Source organism: Lontra canadensis, unplaced genomic scaffold (assembly GCF_010015895.1).
Source record: "Lontra canadensis isolate GAN:19392208 unplaced genomic scaffold, GSC_riverotter_1.0 scaffold105, whole genome shotgun sequence".
NCBI lineage: Eukaryota > Metazoa > Chordata > Mammalia > Carnivora > Mustelidae > Lontra > Lontra canadensis.
Window position 1 is genome coordinate 943,722 of NW_022631099.1, and position 5,908 is coordinate 949,629.

Genomic DNA, 5,908 nt, shown 5'->3' on the forward strand with positions numbered 1-5,908 from the left:
ACACACACAGCCACATCCTCATCCACTCACCATCTCTCCTGCCTCCCCCTTTGTTCTCAGTGGGATTCATCAATCATGGGGTCAAGAAAGACATTTGAAAATCATCCTGCTATTATTACATGATTTCAGGGAAAGCTGAGGGGGGGTAGGTTTATTAAATTTGGAAGGGTTGCTTCTCTGGGGAAACTCTGTAGAAGAAGGAAAAAAAAAAAAAGAACCTTCTAGTGATGATGGAAAGCTGAGCCCAGAGAGGGGATTATGGGGGTCAGCCGGGATCATCTCACTGCTTTCTTTAACCCCAGAGTTTATTTTTTCCCTTTCCCTCCTGACAAGGTCACGGGAGACTGACAGCCACAGCCGTAGGGAGCCCACCCCACCTCCCAACGCAGAGTTCCTGAAGCCCCGAGGGGCTGTGGCTGGAGGAGACCTGGGTTCTTTCCAGCTCTGCCACTGTAGTGGCTGAATAGTGTTCCCCAAGTTCATGTCCACCTGGAAACTCAGAGTTTGTATTTGGGAATCTGCTCTTTGCAGGTGTCATTAGTTAGGGATCCTGAGATGAAGTGATCTTGGAGGCGGGGTGCATCCTAATCCTGTGACCGGTGTCCTTACAAGAAGGAGAGGGACACAGGGACATGGGGAAGAAGGCTTGTGGACACAGAGGGATGACGTTTCAAGCCCAGGAATGCTGGGAGCACAGATGCTGGGGGAGGGAAGAAGCACCCTCGCCTAGAGCCTCTGGAGGGAGCACAGCCCTGCCGACAGCGTGATGTCACAGTTCTGGCCTCCAGAACCGAGAGAGAATGCATTTCTGCTGTTTTGTGCCCCCAGATTTGTGGTCTTTCGTTACGGCAGCCCGAGGGCCGTGCAACTTCAGCTGACTGTGTGGACCCGAGCAAGTCCCTTGCTCTGCTGCTCCTTGATGTTCTCACCTGTAAAATGGGCCTTGAACATCGATTTATTCCCCAGCTGTGTGTTGGGCATCGCTGGTGTGGCCAGCCTTGGCTACCCTGCAGGAAGCAAGAGACGGGAAGGCCTGGCCCCATGAAGCCGGCATCCCAGAGCCTGGAGGAAGAGGGTCAACACAGGAAGAAGTAACTTGCCAGCTGAGGGACCCCGGGCAAGAATCCAACCTCTCTGTGCCTCAGTTTCCTATTCTGCTAGGGCGGTAATGATGTACGCAGCCTGGGGCTGTTGTGAGGCTCAAATAGGGCTCCAGGCCAGCTGGCCGGTATGACTGCTTTTATTGTCATTGGGCCCCCTCCAGCGACCCCACACACACCCTGGCAGCCCCGTGGGTGTGAGGAAGGAAGGCTGGAGGGCGTGAGACACGATCCCGGCTCTCAGGCCCTTTTCGGCTTCGGGAAGCACGTCAGACACAGCTGCCTCACCGAGGGGCCCAGGCACCCCCTCCTGACTCTGGGGGCATAGAGTAGGGGGCACAGGGAGTGGGGGCAGCTGGGGGAGGGGGAGCCTCAACTCTTCCAGGGGCACAAATCTCGTCTGACGGATTATTGAAATAATCCACGCGGACTGCTGAGACATGTTCACATGGAGAGCGTATCAGGACAGCCGGTGGTCAATAGATGTTGACCGAGTGTCCGGCAAGTGTGGGGCCCTGAGTTCTGAGTGCTGGAGCCACAGCCTCGACTGAGCCCAAGTCCCCATGCGGCACACACATCTAGGGAGAGAGACACAGGCATGCACAAGCTACCAGCAGGTAGTGACAAGAGCTGTGAAGAGCTATGCAACGAGGAAAGGGCCAGAACATCAGGATGGGAGGGTCAGGGAGAGCAGCTCTGGGGAATGACACCTGAATAAAGGGAACGGGAGTGCCCATGTTGCAGGGAAGGGCGCTCCAGGCAGTGGAACCCACCTCCGGGAACAGTAGCAGGCGGTATAGCTGGTATAGCTGCAGCCCGGTGGTGACAGAGGTGTGGCAGGGAGGGAGGTGACCGCCAGGGGTCAGCTCAGGTAATTAAATATAAAGGCATGTTTTTGTTTGTTTGTTTGTTTTTTAAAGATTTTATTTATTTATTTGAGAGAGAGAGAGAGAGATCACGTAGAGATCAAGTAGGCAGAGAGGCAGGCAGAGAGAGGGAGAAGCAGGCTCCCCGCTGAGCAGAGAGTCCGATGCGGGGGCTCAATCCCAGGATGCCGGGATCATGACCTGAGCCAAAGGCAGAGGCTTAACCCACGAAGCCACCGAGGCACCCCTAAGGGCACGTTTTTGAACAGTCACCTTCAAAAAAAAGAATCCATGGAGCAATTTCTGGGGCTGCCTTTTTGATCCCCAGCGTGTGTCTCCCTCTCTGGCCTCTGGCAATTCTCACCAGCATCTCCTGTGATCCTCTCCATAGATGGCCTGCCATTGGCCTCGACCTGGCCTCCAGCTCCTCCGGCTGGATGGGCAGGGGGGGCTAGCAGGAACTCACCCTCAGCTCCCATTGCCAGTGGGATCATGACGCCCTATGCTGGGCATTTCCTTGTGTTGACTCCATAAATTCGAGAGGAGGGGGCTGTAGAGACCACTGAGGGCAGAGACAGACGGGGTCTGGTGAAGCTGAGCAGGGCCGGGTGAAGGGGTCCCCCACACTTGCCCACACATAGAGAAATTGGGCTGGGAGGATGGCTCTTGGAGTTTCAAACCCGCCACGTGTCTCCCCCCAGGGCCTCCTTCCCTGATCCTTCAGATCACCGGGGCACTGAGACCCGGGGACATCTGGAGCCCATTAGGATGGCATCAATCCCACACGGGGATGTTTTGACTGGACCCTTGATGAAATTTCTTGTACATTAATGGTGTTTATTTTCCAATAAAGATTCTGAAGTCAAGATTGCTGCCCTGACCCCTTCCAAGGGGAGAGATGAGCCGGGCGCCTGCCCCTCTGACCCAGGCATCCTTGGGTCTTCCAGTGAGGATGGTGAAAACTTCAGGACTTTGTCTATTGCCTCATAGACAGTCAGAACCCAAGGCTGAGCCCAACCCTCTCATGATACGTGGACTTGACTGCAGCTGTTCAGCACTGCCACCCAGCACAAAAGCAGCCACAGATTAACACAGAAACACATGGACAAGGCTCTGTTTCAATAAAACTTTATTTGCAAAAACAGGCAGTGGGCCATGGTTTGATGCCCCTGCCCTGCAGCATCCCAATACTAAGCACAAGCTCTTGGGCCTGATATGTGATCAATAACTATTTGGTGATTTGATGAAGGTTCTTCCTCTCCCTAGCTGTGAGACCGTGAGCAGGTCGCTTCCCCTCTCTGAGCCTCTGCTTCCTCATTTGCAAAGGAAAGAGATCAGGTCCCTAGGAGATGCAACACTGGGTGAGAGACACTGGATGAGAGTTACAGCTGACAATTTCAAGGTGTTTCTGTACTGTTTTCTTACCTTAAAAAGGTGTGGCGTGTCTGTGTGTTGTGTAAGCATTTATATGTTTCCCTGGTTCCCTTCTTTCATTCAACTTTGTATTACTAGTCCTTTATTTAAAAGTTTATGAATTGGGGCACCTGGGTGGCTCAGTCGGTTAAGTGGTTGCCTTTGGCTCAGGTCATGATCCCAGGGTCCTGGGATCGAGCCCTGCATCAGGCTTCCCGTTGAGCGGGGAGCCTGCATCTCCCTCTCCCTCTGCCTTCCTATCTGCCTATTCATGCTCTCTCTCTCTGTCAAATAAATAAATAAATAAAAATTAAACAAAAAATAAAATGTTATAAATTACTGTGGGTCTCTGACCTTCACGGTTCACAAGGGGATGGCTGAGCTGCCTTCCTATCCCCTGGTCTGTCTTCCACAGCCACGTATTATCAGGACTTCTAGTCATAGGGACAGAAGCTTAAGCCGGTGTAAGCATAAAGAAAATTTATTGACTCCATGAAACTAAAAAGTCCATGCACAGTATGGCTTCTAGCACATTCCAGTGCAAAACTCTGAGGAGTCCGAGATCTCTAAATTCAAACCTGGCCTTCCAGATATATTTAGCCAAGGTCAAAGGAGAAAAACCATGCTCAGCTTTGCTCATGACTTCTGCGTATTGGACATTTGGTATGTGGGCCTCCAATGATACTCTTGTCCTGAGGCCCACAGACAGGCTGGCCCCCAGTGAGTAGACCTCCGGGGAGGCCACAGGGGATGCCGTTGCTCTGCCCCACCCTGGGTCTGAAGCCTGGAACAGGTGGCTTAGCGCTCGCGATAACAGAACTCAAAATGAAGTCTAAGTCATGGGGTTATTGTGAGAAGCTAGTCAGATGACATGGGCAAACGGCTTTGAGAAACCCTATACAAGGTAAGGAACTATTATTATTCCTGGAAGTGATTAGAGGTGGACACGGTTTCATCACCCTCCTGAGAGATGGTGCCTGAAGCCCAGAGGATTCTGGGACCTGTCTGACCGAAGGTGAACAGACAAGGGCTGTATGCAGACGAGAGATAAGCAGTGGGCTTAATGTGGCGGGAAATCCTAGGAGCTCCATAAATATTTAGCTTGTCAACCAGACGTCAGCTGAGATCTACCTGTGCGAGAAGGTTCTTGGATAGGCAAAGCGGAGTGCCCTGGTATGTAGCCTGAAGCCCTCAGAAAAGGAGGGGGTCTTCTTGATTCTGTCCTGCTCCCCCAGCCCCAGGAAATCATCATCCAGTCTGCAGTTTGCAGCTGTGTGCAAGAAGCGTATGGAGAACAGTATACACAGAAGGAATGAGGACAGAGACGTGGGGGTGGGGGGGGAGGAAATGATGAGAGAAGGGGTTGACAGAGGAAGAAGAGTTGGACATGCCTAGCATTTTGGAGCTAGAAGGGCATCCGCAGATCCTGCCCAAACCCCTAGGAAGTGGAGGCTCAGAGAGGTCAAGCAACCTGCTGAAGGTCACACAGCGAAGCACTGGGCTCAGAAAAGAAAGACAATCCACTAACGGACAGTGGTCTGTGGCATTTGGTGGGGGCGGGTGGGAGCTACTTCAAATAGACTCTTGGCCAGGCCAGCACTAAGCTGAAGGGTGGAAAGGAACAAGGAAAGGACTGAGCATTTACTAAGCACCTACTCTGGCCAACTTCTGTGCTAGGTACTCTTCTTACTGAGTGTTGTTCTCAGATTATTAATAGTCCACAGACTCAGGTAATTTTTTTGTTCTGTGTTATTTTTTTAACAGTTTCCTTTGGTCTCCAAGCCACATGCCATAGAGGGAAAGCCAAACTCAGTTCCAGGTGTTCCCATCCAAGTCCTGTGCAAATATCCTGTGGTCTGGGGTAGCCTTAGTCATGGGAGGCCATTCTTACCAGTCCACAGTCCTCCCCTAAGGAGATGTCCAGTGTCCCTTCAGGACAGGAAGGCCCAATCACTCATGCCATGTTTAGGGCACAAAACCTTTGGTGAGATTAGGGGTCCCTTACCTGGGGCCCAAGTTCCCCAGATGCACCATGCAGCCATCAGCTCTGAGAGGCAGATGCTAAAGGCACAGACTGAAGTCAGACCACTTGAGTTCAAACCAGAGGTCTACACTAGCTGCCATGACTGCGGGGCCAGGGCACTACCGGCATCTAGCAGGTGGAGCCCAAGAACATTACTGGATGTCCTAGAGGGCACAGGACACCCCCGCACTGCAAGGAGTAACCCGGCCCCAGATAAAACAGTGGAGAAGTTGAGACACCGCGGTGTAGATCCATGTGCAGCTTTAAACCTTGGACAGGTTATTAACTCCGATTTCCTCTTCTGTAAAATGAGGATAATGACACTGCCAAGCTTACATCATTTGGGCGGGGGAGGGGGGATTAAGTGGTTCATTTAATGAGCAGAACATGGTGGCTGGTGGAAAGCAAGTCTACTCCAGTAAATGGGGGTCGGAAGGGGGGAGGGGAGGAAGAGGCTTGGTACACCAGTGGGGTTAGGACCCGACAGTGGCCATGACTAAAGCCCA